The sequence below is a fragment of the Physeter macrocephalus genome, chromosome 15 (genome assembly GCF_002837175.3).
Source record: "Physeter macrocephalus isolate SW-GA chromosome 15, ASM283717v5, whole genome shotgun sequence".
NCBI lineage: Eukaryota > Metazoa > Chordata > Mammalia > Artiodactyla > Physeteridae > Physeter > Physeter macrocephalus.
The window spans coordinates 6,966,928-6,986,763 of NC_041228.1; the positions used below are offsets into that span (position 1 = coordinate 6,966,928).

A 19,836-nucleotide genomic window follows, 5' to 3' on the forward strand; every position below is an offset into this window, starting at 1 on the left:
GCTCACGGGCCTAGCCACCCCGCGGCATGTGGGATTCTCCTGGACCAGGGCAGGAACCCGTGTCCCCTGCATTGGCAGGCGGGCTCTCAATTGCTGCGCCACCAGGGAAGCCCCCATATTTCTTTTGGTCTGTTAATTTGTTCTTATTGTTTTTTAGGAACTGTATGTATTTTGGATTTTTTTTCTTTCTAAGTTATTAAATGTGTTGCAGATACTTCCTCCTAATCTGTCATGTGTTTTTTAAAACTTTATTTTAAATCACTATGTAATTTTTGGTAACTTCTGGGTTTTGTTGTCTTAGGAAGGCCCATTCCACCCTCAGTATTATAAATACATTATGCTGGGGACTTCCTTGGTGGTGCAGTGGATAAGACTCTGTGCTCTCCATACAGGGGGCCCAGGTGCGATCCCTGGTCAGGGAACTAGATCCCACATGCATGCCGCAGCTAAGGAGCCCGTGTGCCGCAACTAGGGAGCTGGCAAGCCACAAGTAAGGAACCCTGGAGCTGCAATTAAGTAGCCCTCATCATTTCAAATTTTATTTTTAGTTACCCAAAGATTTCTTTTAAGACATTTATTCTGATCAATTTTTTTAAATCATAAAACTCATAAAAAGGAAAGTCTGTTCTATCAGTTCTTCATCTTTGCGTTAACAGTCCTTAGACCTTGGGTGTTGCCCTGAGTTTGTCACTCATTTTAATACATCTGTCGCTATTACTGTCTGAGTATTCATAAATACCACCGTGTATATGGAACACCTATTACGGTACAGGTACTTATTACTTTCGTAATGTTCTCATCTAACCCTTGCAGCAGCCCTTTAGGTTTAGGGTAAGTGTTATTAGTATACTTTACAGTTCAGGAAACTGGGGCTCAGGAAAGTTAAGTTGCTTATAATCACAGAGCAGTTAAAGTGATGGAGATCCCTGACCTCAGAGCAAGTGTTGTGGGTACCATAAGTGGTTCATATATGCAGGCTGTGGGTCTCAGGCATTTGTGGAGATTAAAGAAATAAACGCATGGGAGAGATCTACCCTCAGATATACAGTCAATCTAGAAAGGAACATTATAATTTTTTAAAGGTGTGTGATTAAATGTGTGATTCTAATTTTCATACCTTTCAGAACCAGTGTATGCTGTGCTACCAAATAAATGCTCACTCTTGTCCTTTTCTTATTAATAAGTTTGCTGAGATTCTTCGGCTCCTGTCAGTTTTCATATTGTTACTGTTGTAGAATCAATAGGAGTTATAATTGGGTCTTCACTTTAAGGTGGGAAATAAACACAGTAGTACCGAGAATGTTGCATACCCATTCTCTCCATCTGTGTATGTTTAACCTGAACCACACAGGTTTACTGTGCTCATGCGCGCTAGCCACGAGCAGAGTCCTCTACATTAGAATTCCAGTCGGTCTTTGTTTGTTTTTTTTTTTCCAAAGTCTTAATAGTCGCCCACCTTGAACCTTTAAAGTATGTTTTTAAAACTGCACATATAATAAGAATGATAGAGTTTTATTATGACCCTAAGGAAGTTATTTCAGCTTTTTGTTTCCACACAAGCATGTAAAGTTTTCGTTTCAAACTAAACAATGAACAGTTTGTACTTACGTTTAAAAAAGTGATTGAACAGATCCCAAGCAGCTCAGACAGGACAGGTAGAAGGCTCCGAGGGCTGACATTAGGAAAACGAGTCCAAGTGCTTAGAAAACTTGATGTAGCCACGCCATACAGGAATGTGTGCTGTACAGTTGTAGGTAGAGCTCTGGGTAGACCAGAGTACAAGTCTTTTCTGACGTTTTCAGGATATCTGGGATTTGAATTCATGCCTTGTACTTATTTTCGTATGTAATAGGTTGAGTAGGTAAGAAGCAGTGTTCATAAAAGCTGGCAAACCTGTTTTACTTGTTTCTCAATCTTTTCAGATCATTGCTTATAAAACACTGACATTTACAGTAAATATCTTGTTTTAAATACAGGCTAACCCTATCAAACCGTGTGTCCTTGCGCTGCACTCATTTAATGACCTCGCCCTTTGGTAAGTTGGCATGTGGTTTGAGGTGGCTTTCAGTGATGGAGAGTTTGAAGGAGTTAAAGGGAAAAGCAGGAAGAGAATAACATTTTCAGGGAAACGTGATCATACAATGGACAGGCCCTTGAGAGAATAAGAGATTATCTCTATCTTTATTATGTGACCTTTGGCTAATTCCTGAAGCATACTCACTTCATATGCCTTGTATGTAAATGTGAACATTACAGTTTTATAAGTCCCTTTATCTCTGTGACTCCAGTGATCTGTCTTATTGTGTGTTTGCATATGTCAGTAGCTCACAGTATTTAGCAAATTGAGTTCTAGGTTAAACCACCTGGATTCATCTGTAAAATGGGGTTACCTATCTCCTACATTGCAGTGATAATTAGATAATCCAGATAATCACTTAGCACACTATCTGGCACATACTAAGCCCTCAGGAAATAACTCACTCTTCAAAGCTCAGTTCAGATGTCTTAATATTACCTGGATCTTGGACCTTCCAGGTAAAAGGGAGGGAAGGTTCTTCTCTTTGTGTCATAAATATGTCTTTTACTGTCTTCTAGTTTAGCACTATCACTGGTACTAAAATTATCACTAATTTATTTACATGTGTAGTTCTCCTCTTAAATTATGAGCCCCTTGAAGACAGAGACAAGTTTGTCTTCATAAATTCAGTGTCTGACATGATAAACTTTGTTGAAAGAAGAAAATTTTGTTCTTGTTTTTATTTTATTTTTATTATTAATTTTTTTTTTTTTTTTTTTTTTTTTTAGTTGCGGCATGCAGGATCTAGTTCCTGGACCAGGGATCGAACCCGGGCCCCCTGCATTGGGAGCACAGAGTCTTAACCACTGGGCCACCAGGTAAGTCCCTATTCTTGTTTTTAAATACGGTCCCCTCCCTCTCTCAATGGAAGATAAGCTTAGAGCAAAGGTGTCCAGTAGAAATGTTCTCAGAAATCCTGGGCATGTTCTTAAAACACTGTTTTTTTAACAGCTATTTAATTGCCACTGTACTGCCAAGGATTAAATCAGTTTTTTACTTTGCTTTTTCACAGTGTTTTCCTTATAAAAAATTAAGGTAAGAAAATGACTGCCAGGTGGAGAAAACTGTCCACTAAAGAATTGTATAAAGGCATCATAATGGCAGTATAAAAGAGTTGATCTTGGAATCAAGGCCTGGGGTTCATGTTATAGCAGCTGCTACTTTCTAGCCATATGACAGTGATCAATGATTTTATCTCTCTGGCTCTACAAAGTGGGAGTACTTCATGTTACTTGTAACAGCAAGAAAAATAGACCACAGTGTGTGAAGGGTTACAGTTAGTCCTCTGGTAGTGCTCTGGTTTCACAAGTCTAAAGTTCTTAGAATGATTAATAGGAGGTAATGTTCATGCAGTACCAGCAGTATGCCTGCTTAATAGAAGACACTCAATTATTTCTTGAGTGGAGTTAGTTTCGGTTGATACTATACCCTTTAAATTTGAAAAAAGCCAACTTATTTTACCGTGTACACAATTGTTTACTGTTAAAAGTGTTTATATTAATTGTACCCTTGGTTACATGTTGAAAAACAGAACTGAAATGTTCAGTGGTGACCAAGTAATTATACTTCCATCATGCTAATGTTGTAGGGAAGAATAAACAAAAGTCAAACAGCAAAGGCATACCCAAGGATCAAGTTGCACAATTAAAGGTTAATATTTTCTCAACACAAAAATGCAGGTCTCTACTTCATCCTACTCTCCTACAGTTAGTTTTTGATAACTCGAGACACACACTGAAAACATTAAAGCCAACTAGGTCTTCACTGATTACCTTTTCCGTAGAAAAGGTGGAAGTGTAGAGAGAATTATTCTTATTACTACTGATACAGATAAAATTGGCTGGTTATTAGATGCCTTTCAGCATAGTGGTTATGGTATATGAAGCTCTGTTGCCTATGAAAGTTTTGTCCAAATCACTTCCCAGCTGACTCAAAATCCCCCACTTGTAAGTTCTCCTTTCCCTCTTCTTACTGGTTTTGTACCTTCATACCTTTTTACGAAATAAACATTTTCTTCCAACTCTCAGTTTGTGTTTTCTTCATTTGTTCTGCTTTTCAAAGTGCATCAATTAGTGATTGAATTTTACTGCAGTGTAATAGAAAACTGCAAATCAGTGGCTTAAAATGGTGGTTTATTGTTTTACCTTCTCACATAGTTTGTTTCCAGGAATCTTGGTGGCATGGCAGACTGAATTAACATAAACCTTGCTACCACCACCATCCCATAGCTCCAAACTCAGAAAGATGCCAAATAAAACATAACATGTACACGCAGCTGACTGCAAAAGAAAAGACAGGAAATACCAACTGCCAGAAGTGAAGAGAAAACAAAGCCAAAGTAGTAAACGGAGGCACTGAAGGCGACTCTGACCTGCAGGATTATCATCTTGGCTAAGAGCCTCACCAGTGAACTCTGGGACTTTTAACAGTGAGACATGACCTGACAATTCAGGGAAGGTGGGACTGAGACCTCTGCAGGAAGCCAAGACCCTAGAAGGTACTGCAGCCTCAGGAAGTGGGGCGCAGAGCTCTGCACAGCAGCCTGGGGGCTGCAAAGCAGCTTCTGAACCTAAGACTAGGGGGAGGGAAAGGAAGATTTCCATGACAAAGAGCTGAAATGTCCGTTACAGTCTTGCTCTCACAGTATCCAAGCTTAGCTTAAAAATTATTGTGACCACCTCCTTAATGTGCAGTGCATAGAAAGGTGTTGGTGGTAAAGCAATGAATAAAACAAATTTCTGCCCTCTTGGGGCCTCTCTTCTAGTGTCACTGGGAAGAAATTTACTATTTCAGACACTTGATAATTTTTGAAATGACAGGAATAAGCTAGAATACAGCATAAAAGAGATGGAAAAAAAAAAATGAAAGAGTCGGGACTTCCATGGTGGCGCAGTGGTTGAGAGTCTGCCTGCTAATGCAGGGGACACGGGTTCGAGCCCTGGTCTGGGAGGATCCCACATGCCGCGGAGCAACTAGGCCCGTGAGCCACAAGTACTGAGCCTGCGCGTCTGGAGCCTGTGCTCCGCAACAAGAGAGGCCGCGACAGTGAGAGGCCCGTGCACCGCGATGAAGAGTGGCCCCAACTTGCTGCAACTAGAGAAAGCCCTCGCACAGAAATGAAGACCCAACACAGCAAAAAAAAATTGATTAATTAATTAATTAATTCCTACCCCCAACATCATCTTTTAAAAAAAACAAAAAAAATGAAAGATTCACACAAGTAAGATCCAGTGTACGTATATATTTTAGGAGTTTTAAGCAGGAGGAAATAGAACTGGGGGTGAGGCAATTGTGAACTGACCTAAGGCAATGTATTCGTGTACAGCCCTTGGTAGATAATAGTACCCACTGAATGCCCACCCACCCCGAACACACTCCTGCCCCCAGATCACCCCCTAACAGCCAGGTTATAATGAAGGCAGTTTCTCACCAACTTCTGTCACCAATACAGATATTAAGTAAGCAAAAAAAAAAAAAAAAACAACAAAAAAACTTACTGCCTGTTCTGCAGGCTTAAGGAAGTTGTTCTCTGCCCTTTGAGATGCTCTAACCACCTTGCCTGAAAGTTCCCTTCAAGAAGCAGAATTCTGTTACTCTTAACAAAACCTGTGTTCATGACTGGACACTGAGGACCTTTCAGGGAATTCTATTAGGACATCTTCCCAAAGGGTAAGGGCTACAGACCAAGCTGGATTCTTTGTCCTGTTCTTGCAGGGTGGGCGTGCAACTCTACTTTTAGCCAATCCACATAATCTTGAAAACCTTTAACCATCAGGGGCCAATTTTTGCAGTTCATCATTCTAGTTAACAGGCCACTAATTTCACCAATAAAAATTTCTCACCTTTAGTATGTAAATTAGCAAAGCATTATATGTTGGTCAAGAGACAGACAACAGTACCTAGGGAAGTTGCCTCTGGATTATGGATTCCCTAATTAGAATGTGAGCTGATCATCCTGGACTGTACTTTCTTAGAATACTAGCAGGACCTACGTGACAACTTTACATGAGTAACTCGTGCCACAAACGCTGGATTATTTAACTGTAAATTACAGATATCTTAACAGCTACATTGGAAGCTTCCAGAATTGATCAAAGACGTTTTATCAGGAATGATACTTGTCTTGTAACAGAACCAAAGTAAGAACGGTGCTTAAACTGTTAGGGTTTACTTTTCTTTCACATGTTGGTTGTCCAGGTGTCCAGTACAGTAGCTCCACAAGATCAGTGGGGCTCCAGGCTTTTTCTGTTCTTTACTTATGACCCACCATCTTTAGTGCGTGGCTTCCGTCCTTGTGAAGAGATGGCAACTGCAGTGCTCACATTCCAGATAAGAAAGAAGAGGCAAGGGCAAGATACACTTCAAATATGGCAAAACAAAGACTTTCCAGGAAAAATAAGAATTTGTTACCAGTAGGCATACACTGGAAGAAATGTTAAAGGATATTCTTCAGGCAGATGCAAAATGACCCCATATGAAATCTAGAAATGAGGGAATAAATGAAAAGCAATGGAAATGGTAGATGTGTAAATGTAAATATAACTAAAACTGTGGCATTTAAAATATCTGTAGAATTAAAATACATCATATAATAACAAAAGACACAGGGAGAGTAAATGGAATTAGTGCTCTCAGGTTCTAGCAATAGGTAAGTGATAAAATTAATACTGTTATTATACTGTAAAGTCAAGGAGGCATGTTATAATCTTGAGCACTAAAAGTACAATAGAATGTGTATCTAACACTTTAATAGAGGATAAAATATAAGAAGGCAAGAATGGAAAAGGAAACATAAAACAGGTAGGTCAGATTTTTAAGTTGCAGAATATAAACCCAAACACGTAAAGTGATTCATTACTTGAATTAAAGTTGAAAAATTATCAGCTGAATCAATATCCCACTACACACTTCTTACAAGAGACACAACTCTAAGATCACATAAAACAACCAAATGGAAACAGTGTAACTATAGTTTTATCCCGCACAGAGATTTAAGGCAAGAAGCATCTCTAGAGATAAAAAGGACATTTTAAAGTGGTAAAGGAATTAATGCACCCAAACCACACAATCCTAAATGTGTTTGTTCCTAGGACAAATGTAAAATATATAAAGCAAAAGTGACAGGAGAGGGGAAATAAGTAAATCCCTAATTATAGTTAGTAACTTTTACACAGCTTCTGCAATAGCTGATAGAATAGTCAGACCAAAAGCAAAAAAAAAAAAAAAAAATCGGAATACAGAAGATCTGAACAATACCATTACTAAACTTCAACTAATTTATGTATGCTGAACACTTGATCAAAAAGGCATAATTCATTTTCTTCAAGTAAACATGAACCATCTACCAAAGTTGACCCTATGCTGAGTCATAACACAAACCTCTACAAATTGTGAAAGATCAAAAGCCTTCATTCTGTATTCCCTAACACTGGAATTAAGCTAGAAACCAGTAACAAAGAGATGGCTAAAGAAACCCCAACTGCTTGGAAATTAAGTAATACATTTGAAAACAGTATCTGGGTCAAAAAAAAACATTTTAAAATATGTTGAAGTGAACAGTAACAGAGATACCAAAACTTGTTTCAGCTAAAGCAGTGTATGTAGGGAAATTTATAGCCTTAAGTGTGTATATTAGAAAAGAAAAAAGGTTGAAAATCAATGACCTAAACTATTTTCAGGAAGCTAGAAAAAGAAGAATGAAAAGTAAAAGATTTAAGGTCAATGAAATAAATAGCATACAACAGAGAAAGTCAACAAAGCCAAAAGTTTGGTTCATTGAAGTCTAATAGCAATAATAACCACTATTGTTTAACAGTATATTTGAGATCCTAGCCAGTGAAATGAGGCCTGAAATAACAGCATATGTTTTGAAAGGAGGAAATAACACTATTTATAGACAACTGCTACTGTGCATAGAAAATTCAAAGGAATCTATGAACAGAATAATTTAGCAAGGTCGCTGGATACAAAGTCAATATACAAAGACCAATTGTATTTATGTCAGAAACAAAGAAATAAAAGTTGTTAAAATGATACAATTTACCCTAGCGTAAAATATCAAATACCTAAAAATAAATTTTTGAAAGAAAATCATAATGTTGAGAGAAATTTGAAAAGATATAAATGTTTGGCTTGTTATCTAACTTCACAGTTACCAAAATCCCAGCAGGATGTTGAGAAATCAACCAACTGACAGAAGTGCAAAGGAGAAGACTATCCAAGGTAAACGAACAACAACAAAACTGAAAATATTTCACCAACAGATATTAAGACCTGTTATAAAGCTATAGTTATAATTATGACTGTAAAGTTGGTTGGCATAAGGATAGATAAATAGACCAATGTAACAGAAAGCCTAGGCACAAATCCAAAAATATAGATGATCTGATTTATGACCAGGGGACATCATTGCAATGGGTGAAAAGATGGTCTTTTCAATAAATAGTGCAGAGTCAGATATCCATATGAGAAAAAAAAAATTATCTAGACCCCTTCCATACCCAAGGCAGAAAAATCAGTTCCATATGGAATATAGTCTAAATGTAAAAGGAGAAATAAAGAAAACATAGGAGAATATCTTAATGATTTGGGGCAGGCAACAATTAAAGCACATAGAAGCATAAAGGGAAAAAGGTTTTAAGCTAATCTATGGTGATAGGATCAGATAGAGGTTACCACTACCCTGGCAAAAAAAATTTTTTTCAATAAAAAAGACAACATAAAAGAAATAAGATATGAGTAAGGATATAGTTAAGATTTTTTAAATGACAAAACTTGTGAATTTATGTGGATAAATTTGAAATTTTAGTTATTTTTTAATTGAGGATATTGTGTGTATATAAAATAACACTAAGTCTGAACCTTTTTAAAAATCTACTCCCGAGTAATCCACCAGATCTAAATGGCTTATCTTATGATGTGGTCTGTTAAACCTTCAAGAAACAATCTTTATAAATATTGCAGTAGAGAATTTTTAGAAAGGGGGAAGGATGGGGGAAGCTCAACTATGATACTGAAGTCAAATGGGATATGTGAGGGAAAAAATACTATACTTCAGTCTCTTATGAACATGGCTGAACTAGCCTGAATATTAGCATTTCAAATTCACCAATTAAAATTCACTCATTGTGACAAAGTAAAATTTATTGCCAAGATGGGAGAATGATATGCATTGGAAAATCTTTTCATATAATATGCCACATTAATAGATTAAAGAGAAAAACCATATTGTCATCTCAGTGAATGCAGGAGGAAACAACAAAGTGCAACACTCATTTTAAAAATCAACCAAATGAAACAGCCTCTTGGTAGATTATGAATAGACAGAAGCTTCCTTAGTATGATAAACGATAACTAAAAACCCATGTTTAACATGACGAGTTAATGGTATAACTTTAGAGATGTTCCTTTAAAGTCAGCAATAGGACAAGGATGGCTATTGTGCATCTGTTTCACATTGCACTGAGATCTTGGCCAGTGCAGTAAGATTAAAAGAAGAAATAGGCATATGGTTTGGAAAGTAAGAAACAATTACTGTTAGTGGGCAAGAAAATTATTTGAAAGTTCAAGGGAAATTACAAAGTATTATAACTAATATGAAAGTTGAGGGTTTGGGGATATAAGACCAATATGCAAGAATAAGTAGTGCTCCTTTCCACTCAAAACAGTCTATTTAGGGTCTTCCCTGGTGGCGCAGTGGTTAAGAATCCTCCTGCCAATGCAGGGGACACGGGTTTCAGCCCTGGTCTGGGAAGATCCCACATACCGTGGAGCAACTAAGCCCGCGCGTCACAGCTACTGAGCCTGCGCTCTAGAGCCCGCGAGCCACAACTTTCTTTTCATTACTTTAGTAAAATTGAAATTACACATTGCTTATAACAACAGTTCCACATGTAAGTCTTTTACAACACTAAAGTTCTGCATCATGCTTAGGTTTAGACATTATTGAACACTTGAAGCTTGTTACAGACATTTGTAGCAGGGAAGTAGAAGATTGAAGTGCTTTTTCCAAAATCTGGGAAATCACACTGATGTTTTCATTGATTTAAAAAAAGAAAAGCTCTTGATAGAAAAAGAGTCTAATATTTTGTTTTAAATCCAGCTACCTTTGAAGATATTAACAATAAAAATAGTTTGTGAACTACCAGTGTCTCCTACATTGGTCATGCTTTGACTTTCCACAATTATGTAAGACATTGCATAACTTTGACATTCATTCAGATGAAGGTTACAATTCAGATTAAGAGAAAATATGTGTACAAATTAATTTGACAAAAGTTCCTTCATATGTAATAGCAGAATAACACAACAGAGCAACGTGTTGCTTGTGATAAAATACGTATACTCAAATTTAATATCTCTTTGAGACCTTTGCTTTAATCTGTTAGTATCTAACACAGATTTTATATTTAGTTCACTAGTTGTAAATTCACTTTCCTTATTAAGAAAGGCTGAGATTTTATAGTCCTACATCTGAATACATAATTTTTATTTATTTATTCATTTTTAATAAATTTTTTAATTTTTTTGGGGCTGCACTGGGTCTCTGTTGCTGTGAGCGGGCTTTCTCCACTTGCGGCAAGCAGGGGCTACTCTTTGTTGCGGTGCGCGGGCTTCTCATTGTGGTGTCTTCTCTTGTTGCAGAGCGTGGGCTCTAGGCACGTGAGCTTCAGTAGTTGGGGCATGCAGGCTCAGTAGTTGTGGCTCACGGGCTTAGTTGCTCCGCATGTGGGATCTTCCCAGACCAGGGCTCGAACCCTTGTCCCCTGCATTGGCAGGCAGATTCTTAACCACTGTGCCACCAGGGAAGCCCTAAATACATAATTTTTAAGTCCAAGTGATAAGCATTATAGATTGATTTCCTTTTTAAAGAGAGTCACATATTTCTAATTTCATGTTTTTTTTTCTGGAAGAAGTTACCTATGTCTTTATTCCCACAATATGTTGTGTCTTTATACACTAAGACATCCGTAGGGATGTTTCTTACAGCAATGTTTGAAGTAACAGGGGAAAAAAAAAGTAACTTACATGACCCTAGCACTAGAGTCTCCAGTCAAATCAAGTCTATGGCCTGTAAGCTAAGAAAGGTTTTACAGGTGTGCAGCGAAGGACTTAGCAAGTCTGGCTTACTCAAACCCTGCACATTCCGAAGACAAGCCTGCCCCTTGACCGAGTCCCTGGGAGATAACCTTTAAGCTCTTGGAATATCCTGCCTTCTGTGAGTGCCTGTGTTTACCTGGGGCCTTGAGCCACATCAGATAGATTATGCTAACAATGATTTCTGGTGGGGGCATTGCAGTACGCAGGATCAGTTTGATCTCTGGAGGAGCTGGAAACTGAATAACTAAGGTCAGCCATGTGGATGCTCCATGCCTGTGAGACCTGACCCTCACTGAAAGCCCTGGGCATGAAGTCTCAGGTGAGTTTCCCCAGTTGACAAGAGCCTATATGTGTTGTCCCACGTCACTTCTGGGAGAATTAACTGCTGTCTGTCCATGCACCGTCTCCAGAGAGGACACCTGGAATCTTGTGCCTGGTCTCCTGGACTCTTCCCTATGTGCCTTTTACATTCGCTGATTTTAAACTGTACCTTTTTGCTATAAATTGTATCTGTCAGCATAACCACTTTTCTGACTTCTGTGAGTCATTGAACTAGAGGGTGGTCTTGGAGACCTTGACACAACATTAATTAAAGGATTCCTTTTTACAAAACGAATATGCAGGTACTTCCCTGGTGGTGCAGTGGTTAAGAATCTGCCTGCCAATGCAGGGGACACAGGTTTGAGCCCTGGTCCGGGAAGATCCCACATGCCGTGGAGCAACTAAGCCTGTGCACCACAACTACTGAGCCTGTGCTCTAGAGCCCGCGAGCCACAACTACTGAGCCTGTGTGCCACAGCTACTGAAGCCCGCGTGCCTAGAGCCCGTGCTCCTCACCAAGAGAAGCCACCGCAATGAGAAGCCTGCGCACCGCAACTAAGAGTAGCCCCCTCTCACGGCAACATTTTTTAAAATGCAGTAGGGACCATATGTGTCCTGCGAAGCTTAAAATATTTTCTATCTGGCCTTTACAGAAAACTTTTACCAACTCATGCAGAAATGTAGCAAATAAATAACCTATGTTATTTTCATACATTGAAATCATATCAGTTAAAATGGATGAATAGCTATATAAATAAAGCTCAAACTGTTTTAAGTGAAAAAAGTCATAGAAGGATAAAACAGTATGATACTGTTTATGTAAGTTAAGCTATTGTTATGGGTAAATGTATATGTGAAACCTAAAAAAAACACTAAGGAGGATATCTCGAACTTTAAGATAGTCGTGAGCTCTGGGGAAAAAATGGAATGGAAGATAAGAGTTATTTGTCAGATTTTCATTCTTAAAAAGAGAGATTCAGGACTTCCCTGGTGGCGCAGTGGTTGAGAGTCCGCCTGCCGATGCAGGGGACACGGGTTCGTGCCCCGGTCCAGGAGGGTCCCACATGCCGTGGAGCGGCTGGGCCCGTGAGCCATGGCCGCTGGGCCTGCGCGCCCGGAGGAAAAATGGGTCTCGTAAAACAAATGAAAAGGTTTTATTTTACTAATTTTTTTGGCTTATTTCCCCAAATCAGCTTGGAATTATAGAATGATTGTGCTAAAGACCCCAGCTGCTTCAAATTCCTCAAGTTCTCAGTTAAGAAACAGGTCTTGGTAGGTGGAGTGCCCAAGGTCACGCTGAATTCTTATTTGTTTAAAGAGGCTGTTCTGTAGGAAGTATGTTAGTACTGGCAGGGTCAGTTATTTTGAACTGTGGAAACTTGAAAATTGATTCTCATAAAGACATAAGGGCTATGGTATACATTCCAGAGATATATCAAGTTCTCTTTTTAATTTTGTCAATCTCTAAGCATTGTCTTCTCAGGGGTTAATTTCCTTTATGCTGATGGTGAGCTGCTAAATCCACCCTCGGTTTACAATGGAGGAAATATACCTAATTTGTATTTCTTAAAAAAAAAATTTCCTCTTTGAAGCAGTCATAGTGATCATGCCAAGTTTAGTGTCCAGTGATATCTAGAAGATTTTAAGGGTATTAAAAAGTTAAGTACTATTAGGATCTTAAGTAATCATCAAATAAGAAGATGGTTTTTTAAATGCTTTGTAAACTGTAAATTAGGGTAAAGTGGTACTAATGTGAACCACACTGAATTCAGATTTCTAGTATATAAAATTTAATGTACCTTCCCTACCAATATTCAGGGAGTTACTGGGAGAATCAAATGAGATAATAAATGTTAAAAAAAAGAAGAAGAAACCTTTTATAAATGTCAAAATGCTATGTAAATGAGTCTTATAAAAAAGTATTATCATCACGCTGGCTGTGATGACACTCATGTGGGCTAATTATAATCGTGAAGGGAAAAAAAAAACAAAAACAAAACATGCTTTCTTGGTTTCCTGAGGCCAGAGGTGACCTGTCAGCTATGAATAAGGAAAAGTGATTAACATTCATCTAGCTCTGTCTTTGTAGTCCATACCAGGTTACATGACAGATGAAAGGAGACTAAGACACAGCTCATGCCCTTCTTTTCAACTCATCATTTATTGAGCACCTACTATATGTAGGTGGCGGGGGGAGCCAAGAACTTGGTATATTAATTGTCCTCATATTTGCCTGATGAGGTATTATCCTTGTTTCTCACTGAGGCCCAGAGAAGTTAACTCAAAGTCGAATGGATCCAGAGCTAGCATTTGAACCCATTGTTTCTGGCTTCAAAGCACGTTTTGAAAAACAGCCTACAAGGACTTCCCTGGTGGTGCAGTGGTTAAGAATCCACCTGCCAATGCAGGGGACACGGGTTTGAGCCCTGGTCCAGGAAGATCTTACATGCCGCGGAGCAACTAAGCCCGTGCACCACAACTACTAAGCCTGCGCTCTAGAGCCCGCAAGCCACAACTGCTGAGCCCACGTGCCACAACTACTGAAGCCCGCGCGCCTAGAGCTCATGCTCCACAACAAGAGAAGCCACCGCAATGAGAAGCCCATGCATCGCAACGAAGAGCAGCCCCTGCTTGCTGCAACTAGAGAAATCCCGCGCGTAGCAACGAAGACCCAATGCAGCTAAAAAATAAATTAATTAATTTTAAAAAGAAAAAAGAAAAAAAGCAACCTACAAGAAAGCTAGGATCCAAAAGTTAAATAGTCTGGGGAAGGGAAGCAATAGTAGAGGAGTAGGTGAAAGAAGACACTAGTGTGGGCAGGTGAGCAGTTAGGAGAGGCTTCTTGAAACAGGTAGGACTTTCAGGTGGCCCTGGAGGATAGCTGGAAATAGGAAGGTGAAGAAGAATGAACATTGTCAGCAAGGGAAAGTGGTAACTCTGGTGACCGCTTACGGGTTCCCTACCTAGTTGAGCCCAGCACTGTGCGTCTTTGGGATGAGAACACTCACAAGGTGTGCTGCCTCTGCGGTCAGTTGGTTCCAGGACAAGAAATAGGCGTGGGTAAATGGGGGAGTTACTGAGGCAGCAGGGAGGAATGACGGAAGATTCTTCTCATTTCCAGAAGTCAAGAACAAGGCCCAGCCTCAAGGTCAGGATAGAGCGTGTGCTGTAACTCTCATAATTTTGTAAACACACCACATCAGAGAACCATGTAAACATTTTGTGGATGGCAACCGACTTGGGTGTTTGCTTAAGTCTGTCATTTTATTTTTTAATTTATTTTTTCTTCCAGTTTTATTGAGGTATAATTGACATCCAGCACTGTATAAGTTTAAGATGTACAGCATAATGACTTGACTTACATATACTGTGAAATGATAACGACAGTAAGTTTAGTTAACGTCCATCATATCCTATACATACAAAAAACAAAAAAAAAAAAAACAAGCTTTTTCCTTGAGAACTTTTAGGATCTACTGTCTTAGCAACTTTCAAATATACCATACAGCAGTGTTAGCTACACACTGTACGTTGCATCCCCAGTACTTATTTATCTCATAACAGAAAGTATGTACCTTTTAAAAAATCCTTTATTAAAGTAGTTATTGATGTGAGGTGGACAGGGGTTGGGGTTTGGAAACACTGGGGTAGAATTCAGTAGACCTTGCTACTATACCTTTTCCCTTAGCATGAGTCACTGATTATATGCACTTATTATATGAGTGTATTGAGCCTCAGTCACATGTCCTACCTTTTGGGTCATGAGTATAAAATAACCAATATATGAATACTTTGAAATATATGAAGTTTGATGTAGATGTTGAGTTTCATGTTCCAGCAGCACGCCTGATGAGGTATTATCCTTGTTTCTCACTGAGGCCCAGAGAAGTTAACTCAAAGTCGAATGGATCCAGAGCTAGCATTTGAACCCATTGTTTCTGGCTTCAAAGCACGTTTTGAAAAACAGCCTACAAGGACTTCCCTGGTGGTGCAGTGGTTAAGAATCCACCTGCCAATGCAGGGGACACGGGTTTGAGCCCTGGTCCAGGAAGATCTTACATGCCGCGGAGCAACTAAGCCCGTGCACCACAACTACTAAGCCTGCGCTCTAGAGCCCGCAAGCCACAACTGCTGAGCCCACGTGCCACAACTACTGAAGCCCGCGCGCCTAGAGCTCATGCTCCACAACAAGAGAAGCCACCGCAATGAGAAGCCCATGCATCGCAACGAAGAGCAGCCCCTGCTTGCTGCAACTAGAGAAATCCCGCGCGTAGCAACAAAGACCCAATGCAGCTAAAAAATAAATTAATTAATTTTAAAAAGAAAAAAGAAAAAAAGCAACCTACAAGAAAGCTAGGATCCAAAAGTTAAATAGTCTGGGGAAGGGAAGCAATAGTAGAGGAGTAGGTGAAAGAAGACACTAGTGTGGGCAGGTGAGCAGTTAGGAGAGGCTTCTTGAAACAGGTAGGACTTTCAGGTGGCCCTGGAGGATAGCTGGAAATAGGAAGGTGAAGAAGAATGAACATTGTCAGCAAGGGAAAGTGGTAACTCTGGTGACCGCTTACGGGTTCCCTACCTAGTTGAGCCCAGCACTGTGCGTCTTTGGGATGAGAACACTCACAAGGTGTGCTGCCTCTGCGGTCAGTTGGTTCCAGGACAAGAAATAGGCGTGGGTAAATGGGGGAGTTACTGAGGCAGCAGGGAGGAATGACGGAAGATTCTTCTCATTTCCAGAAGTCAAGAACAAGGCCCAGCCTCAAGGTCAGGATAGAGCGTGTGCTGTAACTCTCATAATTTTGTAAACACACCACATCAGAGAACCATGTAAACATTTTGTGGATGGCAACCGACTTGGGTGTTTGCTTAAGTCTGTCATTTTATTTTTTAATTTATTTTTTCTTCCAGTTTTATTGAGGTATAATTGACATCCAGCACTGTATAAGTTTAAGATGTACAGCATAATGACTTGACTTACATATACTGTGAAATGATAACGACAGTAAGTTTAGTTAACGTCCATCATATCCTATACATACAAAAAACAAAAAAAAAAAAAACAAGCTTTTTCCTTGAGAACTTTTAGGATCTACTGTCTTAGCAACTTTCAAATATACCATACAGCAGTGTTAGCTACACACTGTACGTTGCATCCCCAGTACTTATTTATCTCATAACAGAAAGTATGTACCTTTTAAAAAATCCTTTATTAAAGTAGTTATTGATGTGAGGTGGACAGGGGTTGGGGTTTGGAAACACTGGGGTAGAATTCAGTAGACCTTGCTACTATACCTTTTCCCTTAGCATGAGTCACTGATTATATGCACTTATTATATGAGTGTATTGAGCCTCAGTCACGTGTCCTACCTTTTGGGTCATGAATATAAAATAACCAATATATGAATACTTTGAAATATATGAAGTTTGATGTAGATGTTGAGTTTCATGTTCCAGCAGCACTGACATATTCCTACTGCAAAGTTTATGATAGGGCGTTTATCATAACGTGCTCTAATATGGTTCTAAAGGCTTTCCCCCCAACTTTAAAAGGCTTATGGGGGGCTTCCCTGGTGGCGCAGTGGTTAAGGACCCGCCTGCCAACGCAGGGGACACGGGTTCAAGCCCTGGTCTGGGAAGATCGCACATGCCGCGGAGCAACTAAACCCGCGTGCCACAACTACTGAGCCTGTGCTCTAGAGCCCACGAGCCATAACTACTGAGCCCACGTGCCACAACTCCTGAAGCCTGTGTGCCTAGAGCCTATGCTCTGCAACAAGAGAAGCCACCGCAATGAGAAGCCCACGCACCGCAACGAAGACCCAATGCAGCCTAAAATAAGTAAAATTATTTTTTAAAAAGGCTTATAAAATAGGTATCTATATATTTTTCATTTTGTTTGGCAACGACTTTTAAAGAGAACTAAATCATGTTCTGGTAACCCGACTTTCCAAGGAAAAGTGGTACCTGGAGCCAGGGGAAACCTCACTTTGGACATAAGGCCCTGTGAGTGTTGTAACTGCTCAATTTTTAGGTTTTTAATGACCAGATTAATGAAAGTATACATGGTAAATTCCCCCACCCTGCGTGTTCTCTTCTGGTTGCCAGAGTCAGGAGGGTATGTGAGTTACCAAATGAGTAGATTCCTTCACCTACAGTGTATCCTGCACTGTGTTTACCTGTCTAGCAGTGCTTTGTAACATTTTAGCCCATATTCTACCAGCCAGCTTTCTTTATTTTTGTTCTTTTTGTTTGTTTGTTTCTTCCACCAGCCAGTTTTGTCAGATTTCACTTCTTGTAGTTTGTATTGTTAAGAACAGCCCATAGGTTTTTCATGACCTAAACTTCCGTTGAGACTCATTCCTGCTGAGATTCACTGTCCTGTGGGGAATGAGACAGAAACGAGACCGTCTCTGTCACTGAAGCTTCTGAACATTGGAGGAGAAGGATCATACTCCTTGACTTAGCACAGACGCTTCATTATCTAGACCAGTGGTTTTCACATATTTCTTCTAATGGAACATATTCTTTAAAAAGAAATCTTTCACCAAAGCCCAACATAAGGCACATGCCTGTGAGCCCACCTGCTAGGCTGCTTCCCCAGTCGTCCCTCACAGCATGGGAAGGGCACGACTTGACCGCCATTAGTGTAAGGCCACCTTCCTTACTCTCGTCTTTGGCCACTGGCCTTAACGAACTCTCCAATCCAGCCATTCTTAACCATGTCCACTTCTCCAGAGAGTCCTGTTTTGCAGTCCTGTGCCTTTGCATATGCTGTTCTTCTACTGAGAGTGCTTCCCCACCCTCCTGAATCTTTATTTTAATGGCATTTACTCATTCTTGATACGATCTTTTCCTAGAAGTCTTCCCTGATATCCTTGTCCGGGCATCCAGACCATTCACTTCATCCCTCTATCACAGAAGTTACTACACTGTAACAGTTGATTTATTTGTCCAACTCTCCCACATTTCAGGTGTATTGTTTTTGCTTTTTTGTTTTTTAATTTTTGGCCACATCCCATGGCATATGGGATCTTAGTTCCCCAACCGGGATTAAATCCATGCCCCCTGCAGTGGAAGGCGGAGCCTTAACCACTGGACCACCAGGGAAGGCCCCCTGCAGGTGTGTTCTTTTTGAGGGCAGGAACACATTCTTATTTGATCTTAAGCCTCCTGTGTTAGCACGTGGTTGGTAAGGTAATGAATAATGTTTACTGGAGGGATGGATGGATGGGTGAACGGACAGCCAGGAGTATGGACAGGTAGAAGAAGGAATTTACCAACAGACCAAGTGCATGAAGTGTCCCAATACCTTGAACCAAGCAGGGGGAGTAGAAGGAACTGACAAGAGAATTCTCTTCATAAGGCCAGCTGCTTTGGAATTTGTGTGTAGATTAAGAGTGGACCTGACACCACTTCCCAGAATACAGTCATCACCGGGTTAGCCCTAGGGAACAGTCCAGCCTGAGTCATATGCCTTCTCTCCATATCTGGTGCCGTGTATTTATAGCTAATGATGGTGGTTTGTCACTTGTTAAACAGCACAAGAAAAATGACTGCATGAAGGTCCAGCAAAAGACTAATGGAAATGGTTTTAATAATTTTTAAGAGGCATACAAATGACAATTCAGCTGGGAAGCCATAGAAACATTTAAGCTGAAATTTCAGCTGAGGGATGCTGCTCTTTGGATTGTTCTGAGGTTAAATGGGGATAATTTGAAAGCTGGCAGGAAGAAGGCCAGTGATACATCGTTTTGCCTGCTTTTTTTTTTTTTCCTTTTACACAGCAAATCATATCCTTGAAAGGAAGAGTGTTCTACATTTGAGTTCTAGAGGATGATGAGAGTCAATGAAACATGGAATGGCATGAATTGGAAGCTGTGTTACCTAATGTATATTATTATTTTATTGTATAACACAGTTTTCAAAATCACTCAGATAATATTTAAGCTTCCCTCTTGTTTTAGTCTAATTGGCACATTACTTCCCCCAGATAATTATCACAGAGCAGAAAGTTCTGTGGAGGTTTTCTACTTGTTTTCCCCTTCCGTATGTAATTCCATTGATGGGCCTCAATGAACACTCAATAAAAGGTTAACACAATTAAATTTGTAAATGCAGCAATTCACCTGTATAAAAGAGAGAATGGAACTTGAATTTATTGAGCATCTACAATGTCCAAAACACTGTTAGGTACTTTTTCATAAGGTGTCTCAGGAAATCTTCACGATTACCCTAAAAGCCTATCCCCATTTTATAGATACAGAGACAGTCTCGGAGCAGTTAGGCAGTTTTGTCATTCACACAACATGTGGCACAGATAGAGGTTGGACCAGTTCCATCTG

The 19,836-nt window shown here is 39.7% G+C and overlaps 1 protein-coding gene across 32 annotated transcripts in view; it reads left to right on the plus strand.

Moving 5' to 3' along the window:
* ZFAT (zinc finger and AT-hook domain containing) overlaps positions 1-19,836 on the plus strand; it is a 264,652-nt gene that overhangs the window by 39,545 nt on the left and 205,271 nt on the right. For 29 of the 32 annotated variants that reach the window (XR_008619456.1, XR_008619457.1, XR_003683319.2 and 26 more), the window contains 4 exons: positions 1,977-2,035; positions 2,806-2,895; positions 8,229-8,299; positions 11,376-11,495. The gene's annotated coding sequence lies outside the window, so the exon portion shown is untranslated. The remainder of the gene's footprint in view (positions 1-1,976; positions 2,036-2,805; positions 2,896-8,228; positions 8,300-11,375; positions 11,496-19,836) is intronic. The other 3 variants (XM_055091059.1, XM_055091062.1, XM_055091066.1) reach the window with 2 other exon arrangements.